The following is a 19,805-nucleotide window of genomic DNA, read 5'->3' on the forward strand; positions in this document are numbered from 1 at the left end:
TCATCAGCCGCTGAAGTTGCTCGTTCATGAAGATACCGATATTCCGCCTGGAAATTTCGTCCTTGTTCCCGTTTCATGCAACGCCTACACTGACGCTACAGTTCTTTTTATGCCTTCCCATATCTTCAAATGTCGTCGAGCTTTGCCGCTGCCTTTCGCAACAATTGACCTTGCCGCCGGAAGAAGCAACATGTTCGTAAACAATCCGCTTTCCACACCTGTCACATTGCTTCCGGGGGAATGTCTCGGCCGCGTGCAGAATCTCGACCCTTCGTTTTTGTTTGATGTCCCGGACGACTACTGCGACCACCCAAAAGCACTGTCGGCAGTCGGGGAGTCGTCCGATGATACGTTTTCCAGCGCCATCGCCGACACTCTCACTCCCACCGAATATGCCGACCTGCTGGATCTTCTGCATGAGTTCAGGAGTTCGTTCGATGTGTCGCAACCTCAACTGGGCCGCACATCACAAGTCAAACATCATGTTGACATCGGCCTACACCAGCCACTGCGTCGAAGACCATACCGTGTCTCCGCTGAAGAGCGCCACGTCATCAACGATCAAGTCGAAGATATGCTTCGTAGAGACGTCATTCGACCATCTCACAGTCCCTGGGCGTCTCCCGTCGTCCTGGTGCGTAAGAAAGACGGATCTATCCGATTTTGCGTGGACTATTGTCGTTTGAATAAGATAACCCGCAAGGACGTCTATCTTTTGCCGCGCATTGATGACGCCATTGACACCCTTCACGGAGCGGAATTTTTCTCGTCGCTAGATTTGCGGTCTGGCTACTGGCAGGTCTCAATGGCAGAAGCCGATCGCCAAAAAACGGCAATTATTACACCAGATGGACTATATGAATTTAACGTCATGCCCTTTGGGCTTTGTAACGCGCCTGCTACGTTTGAACGTCTTATGAATATTACGCTACGTGGCCTCAAATTAAATATGTGCCTCTGTTACCTCGACGATGTCGTGGTTCTCTCCCATGACTTTCCTACGCACCTCTTTCGCCTCAGGCACGTTTTGAGTTGTCTGACCAACGCTGGTCTGCAGCTTAACCTGAAAAAATGCCACTTCGCTGCACGCGAGCTCGTCATCCTAGGCCACATTGTGTCCAAGCACGGCGTATTACCAGACCCAGCAAACCTTCGAGCAGTCGCAGAATTTCCCAAGCCGACGACCATGAAAGAACTTCGCAGTTTTGTAGGCCTATGCTCCTATTTCCGGCGCTTTGTTCGAAATTTTGCATCTATATTGTCACCGTTAACCCAGCTTCTTCGCGGTGACGTGAACCTCACCTCCTAGTCCCCTGCATGTGACGTTGCCTTCACTACTCTGCACCTTCTGCTCACTTCCCCACCTATTCTTCGCCACTTCGACCCGACAGCTCCTACCGAAGTGCACACCGACGCCAGCGGCGTCGGGCTAGGCGCGGTCCTCGCTCAACGAAAGCCCGGCTATTCAGAATACGTTGTAGCCTACGCTAGCCGCACTCTGACGAAAGCCGAAACTAATTACAGCGTGACAGAAAAAGAGTGTTTGGCTCTGGTGTGGGCGCTTGGAAAGTTCCGGCCGTACTTATACGGCCGCCCGTTCGATCTAGTACCTGATCACCACGCGCTTTGCTGGCTCTCCATGTTGAAAGACCCTTCTGGCCGCCCTGCGCGATGGGCAGTCCGCATCCAGGAGTACGACATTCGCGTCGTATACCACTGCGGACACAAACACTCTGACGCTGATGCCCTGTCCCGCTCTCCTTTACCACCAGATCAGACGTGCGGAAACACTTGCATCCAGACCTTGTCATCGCTAAATCTCGACTCGATTGCCACCGAACAACGTCGTGACCCGTGGATCGCCTGTCTTATCGAATATTTATCTGGCACGCCCAACCTTCCAGTATCTTGATCCCTCCGACGTCAAGCTTTCCATTTCGCCATCCGCGATCAACTTCTTCATCGACGCAACTACGCTCCCGATGGCCGCCGGTGGTTGCTGGTCATTCCACGCACTTTACGATCGCAAGTATGCGCCTCCCTTCACGACGATCCGCAATGTGACCACGCCGGAGTGTTCAAAACATATGAATGCCTTCGCCATCGCTATTACTGGCGTGGCATGTACAATTTTGTGCGTAAATTCGTGCAGTGCTGTCCTGACTGCCAGCGACGTAAATCAACACTGCCACGTGCGACTGGCACATTGCAGCCACTTCCATGCCCTGCCAAGCCATTTGATCGCGTGGGCGTTGACCTCTACGGTCTCCTTCCATTGACACCAGATGGTAATCGATGGATTATAGTGGCGGTTGACCACTTGACGCGCTACACCGAAACAGCCGCTTTGCCGAGCGCTACAGCTCAGGATGTCGCCTCTTTCATTTTGCAACGCTTTATCCTTCGACATGGTGCACCTCGAGAGCTCCTTAGTGACAGAGGCCGCGCTTTCCTTTCCGAGGTCGTCGAAACTCTGCTTTCAAAATGCCACGTCATTCATCGGAAAACGACAGCATACCACCCGCAGACTAACGGACTAACGGAACGGTTCAACCGCACGCTAGGTGATATGTTCTCAATGTACGTGGCATCTGATCATAGCAACTGGGACCGTGTTCTCCCATACGTCACGTTCGCATATAACACCGCAATACAAACCATCACGGGATTCTCACCTTTCTTTCTTCTTTACGGACGTGAGCCTTCCCATACAATTGATACCCTACTTCCTTACCGTCCTGATGCTTCCGAATGTCCACCTATCTCCGATGCTGCTCGACAAGCCGAAGAGTGCCGCCAGCTCGCCCGTGCGTTCACCTCGGAAGAGCAACAACGCCAGAAAGAAACCCGTAGCACCTCTCTTCCGGATCCCAGCTACGCCCTAGGGTCTCTTGTGTGGCTTGCCACCCCATACCAAACACCGGGACTCTCCTCAAAACTTGTCCCCCGGTACGAGGGGCCTTACACCCTTTTGGAGAAAACCTCTCCGGTTAATTTCCTAATTGAACCAGTTTCCCGATCAGACGACATGCGCCGGCGTGCACGTGACATCGTCCATGTTTCCCGACTGAAACCGTACCATGAGCCTTTGCCTGAAACTTCTTAAGTCGCCAGGATGGCTCTTTTTTCAGCGGGGGCGATTGTGAAGAAGAAGATGTGCCTGCAGCGAGCAGCATCGCCAACGCCCGGCTCTCTCGGCTCGTGCTTCGGATCGTTGCTGTGCCGATCGCTAGACGGTTCTTCACGCTGTCTCGTCGCTGTCTTTGACGGCTAATAAACCTCCTCACATTATATATATATATATATATATATATATATATATATATATATATATATATATATATATATATTAAAATTTAAGCCTTCTTTCTCAAGCTGCTAGAAATTCAATCTTTCGTGGTAAAAAAATGAATGTTCTTTTCGCTTGTAACCTGCTCCAAATTTCAGTTTTAGTGCTCCAAATGTAACATTTTGCTGCTTCAAAAATTGCTACAAATTCTAGTTCGGATGTTTCACCCCTAGCAAATGTTTAAGAAGAAAAGTTAACGTTGAAATTTCAACCTTTATTTTTATTCGTTTATAATGAAAGGAAGACAGTGAGACTTGTAGCTTCAGAGTTCTCAGACCACAATTTGTTAGTCTAAGTCAAGTCATTGTTTCTCTTTATTGTCCCGAGTATATCTACCTGCGGCTGGTATGGAGGCGCACGCTCGCTTTTTTACAGCCTTTGTACAGGAAAAAGGCTGTACTTCTATTTATCACCGCAATCTTGCTCCAAACAAACTCGCCGCCATCCGTTGGAAAAAAAGGCTAGTGCACTAAATAATGCTCAGGTTCATTTCAACTGTTACACTTCCTGGTGGTACCAATGCAATAGAAACATGGTAGGAAGCATATACGACAACTTTTTTGATACTTCAAGAAAGGAGTGTATTGATAAATATTTCATTCTTAACGCATGTACCATTGTGCGTCACGTTAGGAAGGCTCGGCCACCTGATCCATCACTAACTGGCAGGCGAAATAACAGAAAACAGATCTTTTTTTTTCTGAGGAAAACAGTTTTGGGAACATTTACTTTGAATCTACATGCTAGCAGCCAGTGCTCATGAAAATGCTAAACTTTGCACAATTTTCGTTCAAGGTATCACATTTCGTGCTTATTGAAATAAGTACTTCAAAAAGGTGAAAGTAAAAGCATAATAGGCATGGTCACTCTTTTTCCCGAGTAGGTGTGAATAGCAATCGCAATAGCAGGAGTAATAGCAATAGTAATAAGAAATTAAGCTTAAATATTAAGTGTTCAAAATGAAAACAAAAAATTAGAAACATGAAAGAGCATGTAGTGATACAGTTTTTGAAAGTCGTTGTAGTAAAGAAAAAACACAACCCCAAGCCCACACATTCCCACATGAAATTTTCAGTGCCGATGAAAAAATGTGAAAGATTTTCACATGCAATAAGGCTCGCCAGAGACGCAGGGGAACAATACAATTTCAGAGAATCAGAAAATGTTCTCATTAGAACTAAAATATTTGCATTCCGCCTAAAGAAATAAAACGCACTGTTGGCAAAACTGTTGTGATGCCTTTAGCTGAAGTAGCGACATTGTTTCTAACCAGAAATGTTTTTGTGTGGGCTTTTAAACAAAGTCAGACGCAATGTCATTTTGATCCGTTAACACTTTAGGCAAAAAACTAGAAAAATCCGGAGAAATTTTTCCGAATTAGAGCCGACTCTTCTGCGTGACTCTTGTCCGTACATTCCGGACAGGCCTGTAGCAGTGAATCTTTAATGTATGGCTCAAGAATCAACTGTGATTGTCAAGGATTTTTGTTCAAGGTAGTCATTTCACTGATATGTTTATGAAGGACGCCATAGTGGAAGACTTTGGGAATTTTCACCATGTGCAGTTCATTAACGGGCACCTAAATGATATAACCACACGAGCCTCAAGCCTTTTCGAATTCAGCAAAGAAAAACTTTTGGAGCCTTAACAAAAGATTTTGTGCCGTTGCGTGTGCGTATTCATTATCCAGTGCATGAGCGCCAAAAATGCTGGCTGTGCCCACAACATCTCTACTGCTCTCACTGCTTCCTACAAATTGAAAAGTAATTGGCACGAGAAAGCGGCCAGGGACAGCTGATCTGCAATGCAATGCGTATGCGGCAAAATGCGTTTTGAAGAGTTGGCTCTCGACGCCCTCATGCGCAGTGAGCTGTCACTGTATAAAAACAACAATATTTCACTCACGGCGGCTGCTTAGGCCATAAAAGCAGGGAGCGAGCGAGCGCCTATAGACCGGCCGTGATCTACCATCCATTCGTTATTATTGTTCAGTTCACAATTGATCGCGTAATCGTGCATGTACCGAAATACGTACTGCCAAACCTTCTATTATTACTCTCCCGATTCATCTTGTTGGGTTGGCATCACTTGAAGGAGTACTGAGACGAATTTTCAATATTTCGGAATTGTTGTATAGAACAAGATTAATTTCAAGAAGAGAGTTTATGTTGCGTGGGAAAGCATCGCATATGTTTTTAATACCTCTACCTTTAAAAGACAATATAAGTTTTGATATCAAGTAGGTGGCTTCTCCGTGACATGACAAGGCAGTGTGACGTTGCGGGAACTTGGCAATTCACTACGCACTAATGGCAGATAAGCGATCTGCTTGTGGTACATATAAACCATGAGTACATAATCCCTATTGACCATGACTGTTATTTCTGTGATTCAGGCTGCTTAGAAATTCCCTTTGCAAACTGGGAGGAACCTTCTTGACTCATAGTAATAAGGGCTGCAGCGCGAGCACGAATGTTCTAGAAGAAACAGACAAAGTCGAGGTACGGAAGGCAAAAGAGGCAATTCTTGACTCGTCACGGTAATGTCCACTCCATTGCTTGCCAATACTCTGAAACGAAAACTTTAAAATCAAAGTAACTGTCTTACGCATGCTGGCTGACTATTGTGTAGTAAGCGGTAATACTACTTGCATACCGAGGAAACTAAAAATGTCTATTTTGCGATGTCTCAACATTGTCTCGGTGCATCTTTATAAAACGCTAAAACCAAAACACATTTCGCGTATTAGTGAAGTACAATTCTCAATCCAGGAAATACCACTTGTACCAAGAAACGACACTTGGTAAGTGAGATAACCCGCGAAAAGAAAATGTGGGTGGAGATGCCGCCTTCATCTTCTCGCACGAAACCACGTGACATCATATAATTCAAACACGTGTAGTGGGTCTTACATAAATAATAATTCATAAAAATTAAGTGCACTGTCATGTGTCGGTGTGATGGACCTAAGATACGAAGTTTTAGAGATATTCATCAAGCCAATGTTGTGAAAATACAATACATTTTCAAAATTTGAACATCATAAAATAAAAAATAATCTTCAACCCTAATTTTCTCCACTGATAATGAACTTGTGGCATGAGAGGTCTCCGTGTGCAGTGTGTTAGCCTAACTGAGACATTGCTTCTTTTTAGTGTGCCTGAAAGAAAATATTGCCAACTGCTAGTGCAACACGAGTCGCTGCATACACTGCTTTGAAGCAACATTTCATTTTATTCAAGTACAATATCAGAGGTTCACTGACATTTTAGTCCTATCACTTCATTGAACTTGGCCTTCTCGTTGATCTCGTGTTCTAACGACTTCAGCAGTCATGAGTTATTTTGGGGGCATGGCGTAGCGTTATAATGGTACCTTCCTTGTGCCCAATTCAGGGGCTATTGTGATATTTCTGCGGCAGAATGATCCGAAGACATGCAGTTAATTTAGCTTAGATGTCCAAGACTTGTACTACCGTGAAATGGGGTTACTTTGTGACAGATGTTTCATGTTTTTTTCCTTGCTGGAGAATCCTAAAAATAAAGGCAAATGAACAATCGCAGAACAATTTAGAAACCTTCCCTCACACTACGCAGTGTTCTACTGATCCGCAATTTTAATAAAAATGGCTCCATTGAGGTGGGGAGGTAAGTTGGGGCAAACGACTCCACATCGTGTTGGACAGCTTTGTGACAACGTTCTTTTTGTATGAATACGATTGGGAAAAAAGGCTAGCACAAAATCGCACAATCAAAAATTCATTTGACTTATCTCCAACTGGTTTCTGTTCTAGCAACCTCACAGGTCAATGAAAATTTATTCATGCATGTACCTCCTCAAAAGATATTTTACCTCAAAGATACCTTGTTTGCCTAGTGGATTCCATTGAGTACGAAATTGCGTCTTCACAGTCCGCCCATCTCCAGTTCTTTAGGGTCCTCCCCACAGTGCTAATAATGTGCCTATCAGGTTTGACTTCTGTCCCTCATCCCAGGTAAAGGGTCGTTCAAAGTTCGCTATGGTGAAGTTATCTATCTCAAAGCTTTTTACTCCGGAACCCGTACCATCGAATCTCAAACGTTGCTAGTATAGGGAAGCACCACTGGAGTTTCCACGGCCACCCTAGCAGTGAGATTGCGCACTTCTCAGCTGCTCTCAAAGACGAGATTGGCGGCTTGTAGAGATGGTGAGTGCGAGCATAGCCGTAACGAAACCAAAAGAGTGGCTACTTGGGCTGGTTGTTATTGCATTTTTTTAGAGAAATATACTTCCTCGGTGCGCAGAGAATGTTTCAGAGGGAAGATGTAGCTGGGAGATAGGACATAGCACACACTTGTGATATATTTTATTGCAAAGATGGCGGGAATATATACACAGCCAAGAGGGTTAGGAGATCACACACAGAAAAAAGAACAAATCATGGCGCATGCGCCAGACCACCTTATTTTATTCTTAAAGTGACAATTTAACTCAAAAGATATCTGTCAATGTGTCGAATAATGAATACACGTATTTTTCAGTCAAGTTGTCGTTTTAAGACTGGAATAGGGTGGTCTGGCGCATCCGCCGTCATTTGTCCTTTGTTCTGTGTGCGATCTCCTTGCCCTCTTGACCGTTTATATATTCGCACCATCTATTCAATAAAATTGGCTGTAAGTGTGCGCTATGTCCTATCTCTTTGCTTTGTCGTCCTTTTGAAATGTTCCCCGCGCACTAAGGAAATATATTTCTCAAAAAAGCGAAAAAACAACTAAAGGGCACTGGCAGTACTGCTGTGTGTTCGAGTGCAACAGTATATAAAAAAGAGGACGTATAGAGGAAAGGGAGAACGATGAAAGAGGAGGCAGCGTTTCATCCAAGTGGTCAGCCAAGCAAAATTCTGCTCTCGCTTTCCTTTCTAGTGCTGTCAGGCTCGTTTTTAAACCGGATGGCGCGTGCCTGCTATATTTATTCATTAGTGAAGGCAGTCATCAGTGGAAACCAGGGCCAAACAGTTTCGTTTAAACGGTGTTTTGCCGGAAATAAAGCGAGCATTGAGCGTTCAGTAGTGAACTTCAAGACTAACAATGTTTCCATGCATCCGTCCACTTGACCATCACCACCAAACTGTATATGATGCCACCACGTGTATAGTAAAAAAAACAATAGGCAGGTAGTCTTTTTTGTAAACAGTTGCGTGTAAAGGAAAGCTGCATTGGCCACAACACTTGTGAAGGGCCACGTTCATACGCCTCTGAGAAGATATTCTCGCGGTAAACGCTCGCAGCCGAAGTGCCTCTGTTTAACTTAATTTGTGCAAAAGACAGGGTTCTTGTTACGAACAAAGCAGTGGACTACTTAAAGCTTAGCTTTATGGAGCCAGCCGATTCGGTAAGCGTTTTTCTCACTGGCTGCCGTGGCTTAGCAAAATCGGAGTTTATGCGTTGCTAGAGAAGTATCAAGTGTCTTAGATGTTTACTTGTTGTTTAGTTTACCTAACACGCAGTTTCAGTTTTCTCCACCTGCTTGTGTCGGCCTAAAATGAACACGTCTGTTGAAAATCGATCATTGCTAGGCTTTAATGTACCATCAAGATATCATTCTGAGGTACGCTGTAGCATGCGTGCCAAGATCGTGACCGCTTTGAGTTCTCCAATGCGCACGTATCTTTCGGTTCACAGTGTTCCTTTTATATTTCATACCGATCCAATTGCAGCCATTGTGGTTGGACATTCATGCCGCGCTATTAGCATAAGACCGCGACACCACCCATGCTATGCTATCACAGTGGTTTGCTTGATCAACGTCCACGTACATACATACCGCAGACAAGTTGCACATATGCCGCCAGAAAAAAAGTGATGCAGCAGCCACTACTTATTCGTATTTTATTACAGAAGTGCGCTGTGTAGTATCGTCGTCGCACGGGCATATAAGCCGGTACTACCATAGCACAAAACCTTAACCAGAAAATGATCAAGAGGGAGTTGCCATCACTGCAAAAAACTGTCTCTTCGATGCCACATGCATAGATGCAGTCCTTTTTACAGAGATTCTGTCCGTTTTTAAGTGTTATTTATGTGAGAGTAGCCTTCGGACAACTTTGTTTTTTAAACCACAGTATTACTGGCGCAGTGGCTTTTAGAGCTGTTCGTTCCAAAATGAATCACGGCAGCGCCACACGCGCGTGCTCTCCCTGCGGCCGGTCGTCTGGGCGCGAGCGGCTGAGTTGTGTCGTGACTCTCTGCCAAGTGCTGTTTTTTGGTGAGCCACCTATCCACTCCTTGTCTCCTATGAAACCAAGACTTCGGATCAATGCAAGTCTCCAAAAGCACGTGAAACTTCGGAGGTTTATTTAATGGGAAAAGAACAACATAGTAAACTACATCAGCACATCTTTCATAGCATTTGAAGATACCATTTCCAAATTATAACAATAGCCTTGCATTATTCTACAAGTGTCAGTGCTGAAATTGGGTTTACATAGATTCTTTCATCTTGCGTTGTCTATCTGGTGGTCAGTAATCCTCTTGTGCAGTAATAGCGTATGTGTGCCCAAGAATAATCCATAGTTAAAAGTTCGTGCAGTCGTGTGTCTTGTTGTCCTGTTATAAATTTACACAGCCATAGGCTGTAGCTGCAGACTAGTTCACCTAGCTTGAAACCCTGTAAGTCATCTTTCAAAATCATGAAAGACCTTGTGTTGATTTGTAAATTAGTCAAACAAGCTTGTTTTATTCAATCTTCATTGAAACCTAATGAGAAATATTTTGGTCTGTGGCGGATTTTTTTGCACAATGACTGTTGAAGTGTTCCTTCATTTCTTTTCATAATGGCCACATTGCATTTGCTCTGAATAGTACATTATATTGTCTGCTGACATTGTTTTTCAGTGTTTTAGCTTGCAGATATGTTTTACTGCAGTGCTTAGAACTTATTTTGAGGTGTTTATTTTCATTGACGTATGCAGGTGTTCGAAAAAGCTCATCGTTTCATCAAAACGTGGCTGTTGAAGTTTTGGCCTCGATGAAGGTTAGGAAAGGCACTTCACAGATGTTTTCATAAATTTTCAGCCCGATCGCGTCTGCCCCTCAGAGCAAGGATCTGGGACAACTTGTGATGGTTGGTTTCCTGCCCAGTCGCTGCTTGCGGGACCCTGGGCAGCCCACCGTCATTTCCTCATTCCGTACTGCAGCCTCTAAATCATCGCCCCACTTCTGCTGCCCTGGCCAGCCCTATGCACATAGAGCATTGCTGAACTCGCCTCCTAGTTTGGCCTGCAATACTGAACAGCAGTAACTTGAAAAGCTGAACTGAAAAATCAATGGTTTGACTTGATATATTTAGAAGTTAAGTTACAAAAATTGTGTCAAGGTATCCTTATTTAAAGATCACTTGTGTGCGGAATATTTGCACCGAGCCGTTATTTTAGTTATTGTATTTTAGCTAATACTTAATGGAGCAGCCTATGTTACGATTTCTCACAATACTGAGGAGGAATGTGTGGAGAAAACTAGATAGTAACAAGACTAGTGAGTAGCCACAGAAGGTAATGGTCAAAATTCTTTGTAATCAGTTTTGTAATAACTTCATTGATTAAACACTGACTTGTTTATTTAGGTATGTATTGACTGATTGATTGATTGACTGACTGACTGATTAAACACGCTATACGCCATGGTCGACGCGGAGGCTGGTTCACAGCGGCCCTCTAATTGGCTGTTCTTTAAAGAACCCCGAGTACGAGCTTGCTTTATTAGTATGGAACATCGCTCGCGACACGGACTTAAAAGACAGATGTTTTGAGCTTTGAGGATTGTTTGTTCTTGGGTTGTTAGAATGTACACGCCATGTGGAGAACAGCACTTTGCTCAGAACAAATTAGGTTTCCAGAGAGAGTTTCGCACAAACACTCGCAACCATCGAATGTCGCCACAACAAGACGATAACATAGGCATGTTCAGGAACAACGAGGATTACGACTCGCTTGCTGATGGTGTGCCTTGCTCTGACAGAACTGTGGAAATGCAGTGGCAGTGACTCGGGAAGAAAAGTAGGTAAAATAACGTTGCTGTTTAGAGCGCGAAAACAATATACGTTGGAGACAGCCGAAGACTCGATACAACAGCGTTAAGTTAGGTAATGCTACCCAGCCTGATGTGTCGCTCCCAGAAGTAGCAAGAGCATGCGTTTTTTTATTTCATGGCATAATAACTCACATTTGAATAGATCATGTTACTTTCAGCATACTCACAGGCGATTCATCTAGACTCAAACTAAAATATCTGCCATTTTTAGGGGCGAAGCTCCTTAGGGTGTGGGTCTCTCCTTCCTCCGTTGGTGTACGTAGCCACTGATGGCACAAACATGCTCTAGAGCGCGTATGTGCCACGGGGGATGCGAGATGACGGTACTTGGAGTGTTCACTAGATGGACGCGCGGACTGATGAATAGACAGACTAAAAGACGGACGGGCGTAGGGATGCACGAACAGGAGAAAAAACAGATTGACGGACTTACGGACGAACGCAGAAACAGACGGACGGACACATCGATGATAGCACGAATGGTCGCGCCGACGGACAAAAGCAAGAACGAACGGACGGATGGAAGCACGGAAGGGCTCATGGACGCTTCGCCCTACTCATCATCATTCAAACCGTGGATATGAATGTAAACATTTGACAGAAGTCTGTCTGGTTGGCTATGAAACTGGGAGATGATTTAGACTCCAACTAAAAGTTTTGAAGAACCCCGAGTTTCGAAACCTACTTGGTTCCTTCTTCAGGGGAGACTGCGGGGACTTCGTAGCAGCAATGTCTTCTTATGATCATTGCTGCCTTGCTTCGTTTTTTTTTCTTTTTTTCCTGTTTTGGTTTTTACCTTCTTATGTGCCATATGTCTGAAATATGCACTGATTAGTCCTCTCCTGTTCTCTGGTGTTTTCTTCGATTGTTCATTGCTTATTTCTTCTTGCTCTCAATTTGTATTTCTTTTTTTGTTTAAATCTGGTTTTCATCATTGATATACAAACAAACCACTCCTGCTTGGGCCGCCCTAGGCCTGCAGAGTTGTATAAATAAATAAAAAATAAAAAAGCACTCGCGGGTAATGTGGTGGATAATGACCCCGCTTCCTTCCACTCGTTTTGCCGTGGAGCGCAGTCAATGCGTATACACTGTAAGGGTTCCGAGAGAGCAGTTGATGTAATGGGCTGTACTCTGTATGTTCCACGACTTGAATATAAACCTCCTTCAGTTCAGGTCGCTTTCAAGACTGGCTGTCGCTTTGAAATTTATGCATTGATACAACGTCTCAGCATGTTCTTCTTTCTTTCATTTATTTTCTTCTGTTCTTCCGGGCAATTGTACGCACGCTGGTGAGGACTTTAAAACGTCTCATACTGGCAGCTTTCGCTTGAACGCATTTTTAGCATCTCGTGAGAGGCCTTTTAGATCTACAATGTCTTCCCTCCTTTCTGTCTAGGAAATGCCTATCGATAGTTTCTGAGTATGTATTCTCGATAGGTTCATGATTATTGGACGCTGACAATAGTTCTAAAAGCGTGGGTCAGATCCTTGTACGTAGCGGTTGTTCTGTGTGGTCCCCTTTAATGGCTGTTACAGCAGTCAATGTGCTTACCGGTTGGCGTTTATTACGTTCAAGAATATGTTGAGAGGCTGACTCATCTGGCGTCTGTGCTTCAGGATTACTGTCCAATAGACTTCGGCTGGAAGGTGATGACGCAGTCGTTGAGAGTGCCTTTGTTTCTGCTTCTGTTCTATTCTGTTGTTTTATTGATGTAAAATGAGCTTGTCGAGCCTTTAAGGTTTCCGCAGTCTTATATTTTGCCCTAACTCTTGCTAGAATAATCTTTTACTCGTAAATATCAGCTTCCTCCATCTTTGCTTCAAATTATTGATGTCAACTGCACTCTCTACATCTTTGTCAATGCGTCCAAGTTCATCATACTGCTCAACCAAAACTCAGTGAATACTTCGTACCTCACAGATTAGTGGACAATCTAACTGCCGAAAACATCCGATGTCTGCGATGACTTGCGTGACCGCCTTGCGTATTTGGATGCTGTAGGTAGTGATGACCGTTTTCTTTTCATTTTGCAAGCCCACACAGTTGCCTTCTTATTGCGTATCATCGCTTGTACATGTGTAGACTTATTTTAAATGGTGATATCAAGATTAATCCAGGGTCATCAGTCACTGATTTGCTTAAAGCCAATATGAATGACGAACAAGGTATTATAACTGAAAAATCGAACTAAACTCAGGCATTGAAACAACATAAAAGGCTGTTAACAATTTAGGCACGTGGCTAGCAAATTCGGAAGATAATGTGTAGACGCTGGCTACCTAAAGCTTGCTCAATTGACCTTTTTAATGACAGGTACAGCACCCTTAGCGGCCAGAGCCGTAAGAAAGTTTGTTGTGTTTCCAGGCAACGCGAAAACGTGAGAGCTTGTGCGTTCCTTTGCAATCATTGCCTCCGAGACGGTGCGCCGACAGGTTTTGGAGGCCATGAGCTATTAAAAATGTTTTGGGGTGGCGCCGTAGAAGTGTTTCCAGTGCACACGCGCAAATGGCGCCCGTGAAAAAGGTCAAATGAGGGCATCAGCACATCAACGGAATCTATGCAGGCCATGCTGAAATGGCAACGAACAAAGACGTAGAGAACCGTAGTCATAAGGCTAACCTGATGATCCTCGGTTTGACAGAGCAGTCGAAAGAAACAGAACTACGCTTGCGAGACAGTTAATAATGACATTTCTTGAATAAATAGGCCTGAGTGTTACATGAGTAGCAGGAATCCATAGGCTAGTTAAACGTTCCCCACAACGACCAGTTATTCAGTATTTTGAAGATATTAGCGAAAAAGAAACAGCGCCTAGAAATCGTAAAATGTAGAGAAGACGGGAATAAGCATTTGATTGAGCAATTGCATAAGCACTCTTAGATATTGCAGAAGAGAAAACTCCTCTGAGAAAGCGCGAGAGAGAATAAAGTAAAAAAGGCAAGAAGGGGTCACCCGTGCATGATAAGATCTGTATTGCCAATGAGACGTACAAGCGGAACGACACATCTAACTCCCAGAGCGAACTGATAGCAAGACCGAAAAAATTGCCATCGGATATTTAGCAGTCAGCGCCACTTCAGCTTCGTTTGCTCTGTTTAAATGCAAGAAGCATTGTCAATAAGGTAAATGTTGAAAGAGTTGCTACGGTTGCACAAACCTCAGTTCTGCATTAAAACTGAGACAATATTGCAACATTTAATTCGCGACGTTGAAATTGTTCCGCCAGGCTGCCAGCTATTGCGGAGCGATCGAAAGTCTAAAGGTGGGGGTGTAGCAATCATTGTAAAGCGTGCCATCGACGTAACAGTGGTGAAGCAGATCATTGATCATGAAAGCTTGAACTCAAAATTGATATTTCTGGAAACGGCTTTTCTTTGCACTGTTTCTCATCACCGGAGGCTAGCGATGTCTTTTTGAGCAAACTGTATGACTGGCTTCTAAAAACCTGAAAATTACCGGTGACTTCAACCTTCCTTTTATAGACTAGAGCTGTTTGCAGTATGGAAATTCTACTGCTGGCGACATTCTTGTGGATATTATTTACACCCACAATCTTGAGAAAGTTGTGAAAACTACCACTCACGAAAATTTTGTTTTAGATCTGCTATTCATCCGTTCGAAATTCAGTGGTGCAACAGTTTTTGAGGAGCCCCAAGTTTCTGATAATATTTTAATATTTTATCTGGGCTAAAGAGGCTCTTTGAATTAAGAAAACTATTTTTGGCTATAATTAGAGATTACATTAACGCTAATGACACGGCCATTATTGATTATTTTAACATATGCACCTTGTATGTGACAGTCATGATGTTTGAGTGGTTGTGGTAAACATTTCACTCAATTTCAGAACAGTTCATTCTTCACTTTTCCACTAGGCTAATTCACAAGCGCCTCTCAAATCCTTGGATCACCAGGTCAATAACACAGAAAAAAAATGCGTCTCAGAATGCGGTAGAAGAAGTCTATGCCACGGATGAACGAACTAAAATAAGAAATATTGAAAGAGCTTAGACAGGCAATAAAGAATTTCTTCAACAATACCTTGGCTGAGTTTATTAGGACTGACCCTCCTAAATTTTGGCGCCACATAAATAAAGCAAATGAAGAGATAAATAAACCACAAGTGCATGATGTAGTCGTTCAAGAACCAATGAAAGTCTCAGAGGTTTTCAATCGATATTTTTAGACAGTATTTTCAGAGCTAAATGAATACGGTTACCAGGGGGCTAAGACAGAACTAGAGAAAACCCTAGTAAAAAAGTCACAGCTTTGCTGCAAAGGCAAAACTTTGCACACGACAGCAATGAATTGAAAGGTCACGCGCAAAATGACAAGCAGATTGAAACGTGCCCTACGTTCCTCACGCACAAATGACGCACGAAACGTACTCATAGTATAATAAACACGAATAGCCCCGCCGCGGTGGTCTAGTGGCTAAGGTACTCGGCTGCTGACCCGCAGTGCGCGGGTTCGAATCCCGGCTGCGGCGGCTGCATTTCCGATGGAGGCGGAAAAGTTGTAGGCCCATGCGCTCAGATTTGGGTGCACGTTAAAGAACCCCAGGTGGTCAAAATTTCCGGAGCCCTCAACTACGGCGTCTCTCATAATCATATGGTGGTTTTGGGACGTTAAACCCCACATATCAATCAATCAATTATCAACAAGAATAAGCTTCTCAGTTGTTACTTCACTGTGTCTGAAAAGCGCACCCTTTTCGAAAACGCACACTGGGTAACGATTTCAGTGACTTTTGTGGGTGCGGTAACTACAACAGAATTGTTCCAATGAAACTCAAGGCCAGCCAAGGCGTACGATCTTCTTCACCTCGAGATAAGGGCGCACAAGTGAGCGTAATCCCCTTCCTCTCCACTGCGCAAAGTGCGCGTGGGAGATGAAAGGCAGAACCGTGGCTTCGTGATGATGTGGCGATATGCGCTTAATTCGCCATCTTGCTGGCGATGCTGAAAACGCGATAGTTCTCTCCGAGATGCCCGTCAGCCGCGTTAAATTGTAGATATAGACAGCTTGTCGCTTGAACGTTGATCGAGGTGCACCTCTGTGGCTCAGTGGTCACGGTGTGAGAATAAGTTAAGGGATGATACTACGCCCAGCGGCGCGTCCAGATTTTGTGCGCCACCTGGGCTGTTTCGGCTTGGTGCGACAGGTTGCGCTCACTGAGGGTAGATAAAGGCGCTCACTGCAGAGTGACTCTGATCGCTGTGTAGATGGTTATGGCAGTGGAGCCTAGCTTGTGTATTACGCTCAATATACCCATACACATGGATGTCATTAAATTATTACACTGTGACTCTGCTGCAACGGAAGTAAATAACCAGATTGACAAATGGTGTGTTTGTCATACAAATGCTCCGACAGCAGCAAGCAATGACCTGGAGAGCGGTCGTTTTTTGACGCGACAACACTCAAATGCTGCTTCCGCTAAAATTCTGGTGTTGGCGCCAGTGGTGTCGGCGCCAGCATGTTTGGTTCAGAACAAAAAAAAACAGCATACTACGTCAGCGAAAACGTGAGGTGTTTCCAATAAGGAATCTAGCCCGGTAGCAAAGGCACGCTATCTTTTAGGAAAACGATAGTCTGCGTGCGTTTGTGCGAGTATGTGGGTGCATGTGTGCCTACGTGTGTGTGCGGGCTTGGGGGGATATCGCTCTTGCGTTGTGTTTGGTTAACAAAATGAACGAAATAACTTCGTTCGAAAACTTTGAAATAATGTATCACGACACTTACAAGCGTTCTAATAGAAACCTATATCGACACGGTTTCCTTGCCAGTCTTACTTTTTGCGTCACGCAGATGACTTATTTCGGCCTATGGCATCGTAAACAGCATGGTATGGGGGTGAAATTTCATTGGGTCCCGAAGGTCAACCCTGGATTAACCCACACAATACCCGTTTAGGACTAGTGCCACCAGAAATTCTTTGTCCTATATTATTAGGCCATGCGGACTTCAACATGAAGTGCTTATCAGACAGTGAAAGAAAGAGCCCTACCTAAATCAGTATATTTTGTGCAGCTCGGCCCTTACGCCAAGTATGAGGGACACCGACAGTTATATTTCGCGTTCGAGGAGGTATCTACGGCTATCGAAGGCCTTCGCGCAAGCAAACGGTGTTGTATCGTAAGCACCGTGGTTGTAAGTATCATCGCAGTGTTGAAGATCGTGACAATGACACGCTATGAATACCCAAGCCAGAAAGCCTTGCCTAATTACATCAAACAAGGCAAACTAAATATAACCAGGTCAATATATTGAACGTAAAAAATAAAATGGCATAGTTGCATGACAGATATAGTATGCACTATGATTTCTGTTCAACAGCATTCCAATATGTTCGGTCCAAATAGGCATAGATGAGGCAGCTCAGAAAATGACATCTGAATTTAAAACAAGAATTTTTTTTCCGGCGAGATGTGGAACTGAGTCGGTAGCACATATGCTCACACTATCAGTGTTGTGCACCGCCACGGTGGTCTAGTGGCTAAGGTACTCGGCTGCTGACCCGCAGGTCGCGGGCTTGAATCCCGGCTGCGGCGGCTGCATTTCCGATGGAGGCGGAAATGTTGTAGGCCCGTGTGCTTAGATTTGAGTGCACGTTAAAGAACCCCAGGTGGTCGAAATTTCCGGAGCCCACCACTACGGCGTCTCTCATAATGATATGGTGGTTTTGGGACGTTAAACCCCACATATCTATCTATCTATCAGTGTTGTGTTCAGAGGCATTCCTTACTTTACGTGTAGGAGGCCCGTCACTGCTGAAGTCGAAGTGCTGTCTTTTGCATGTGTGCCTGTTGATTCATCATCGCCATGCTGTTCACTCACTGTCTTTATGCACAATCAATCTGGTGCTCTTTAAGCGGTCGTGTCAGGCACTTCAGATGTAGTTGAACCTTTTGTTCCCTGTCGCCTAAGAAAGGTCGGTAGTAGAGCCAGCCATTTTCGCAGAGCTTTTTTTTTTTCGCTGCATTGTCAGGTACATTGGGCAGCCCCGGTTAAATTGCAGACACAGCATCTGAAGTGAGCGCAAGTTTGTTTGATGTGTTCAACAAGTTGTTTCCCTTGTATTCTGCATATTATCTGGTAGTGATTGCCTCTTCCAGCAATTGCTTTGCGCTTACATGGTCAGTATGCTGAAAAACGCAGTCAGCTCTTGAAATTTCCCGCTGCCACTAATCCAAGCACGCAGATTAGCGCGCAGCCTTGAAAAGTGACAAACGGTCTATACAAGCTTTCGGCACTCCGACTTGCGATTTAATACAAAACACCACTTGCCGATTTCGAGGCGCAATCACCGAAAAGGCAAGTCACGCACACTCGGGGTCATATGCAGCGTCGAGGTGTACGTGCACCGATTCAGAAAGAGTGAATCGGCTCAACAAATGCACTAGCAATGCTCACAGGCACATGGTAACGTGTTTTTAAATTAAAAAATCCCATGCACACAAAGCTTTCAGGAAGGCGTTTTTTTGCGCACGAATTTCAGAATAAGCACTGCGCGAATACCTGGCACGCCCTACAGTAGCGCCTACTCACCTCGCGTGACAGAAAGTACTCGTAGCTCCAGGTCAAGAGCGAACACAATCTGCCCACGACCTCTTTTTACGCCGAGCAGCGAGTTTCAACACCTAACTTATTCTTACACCGTGCTGAGTGGTTAGCGCCTCAAACTAACGAGTCAGCGGTCCCAAGTATGATTCCGTGCGCCGAAATATTTGTCTGGAATATTTTCATTTTTGCACCTACATATATATAAAAATATACATATTTGGCGAGTAATGAGTGTGGCGAGTTGGGCGGGTTGGTAAAGATGCATAACTTTGAAATCTTAGCGCCACAAAAACAGAGACAAAAAGAGAAAACATAGACAACATGAGCGCGAACTTCAAACTACATTTATTTGAGAACACACATGAATATATATGAGCTAAAATCACAGCATTCCCACGCCTTCCTCTCTTGCAGATAAAGTACTATCAAACATCGTACAAAAAACTTATAATCGGGAACTAAACAGATAAACGCGCATGTGTAAATAGAACAAAAAAACTTACAAAATAATTCACAAAAGCTCCAAGAAAAAACACTACAAACAAAAACTGATTGATTGATATGTGGGGTTTAACGTCCCAAAACGACCATATGTGTATGAGAGACGCCGTAGTGGAGGGCTCCGGATATTTTGACCACCTGGGGTTCCTTAACGTGCGCCAAAATCTGAGCACACGGGACTACAACATTTCTGCCTCCATCGGAAATGCAGCCGCCGCAGCCGGGATTCGATACCGCGACCTGCGGGTTAGCAGCCGAGTACCTTAGCCACAAGGCCACTGTGGCGGGGCACAAACAAAAACTGAAACATTCATTGCGC

General features: G+C 44.4%; 1 protein-coding gene across 1 annotated transcript in view; it reads right to left on the reverse strand.

The window, feature by feature from the left end:
• Positions 1-19,805, reverse strand: part of LOC142765206 (uncharacterized) — a 1,282,698-nt gene that overhangs the window by 1,252,426 nt on the left and 10,467 nt on the right. The window lies entirely within an intron of this gene.

The sequence above is a fragment of the Rhipicephalus microplus genome, chromosome 6 (assembly GCF_043290135.1).
Source record: "Rhipicephalus microplus isolate Deutch F79 chromosome 6, USDA_Rmic, whole genome shotgun sequence".
Classification (NCBI taxonomy): domain Eukaryota; kingdom Metazoa; phylum Arthropoda; class Arachnida; order Ixodida; family Ixodidae; genus Rhipicephalus; species Rhipicephalus microplus.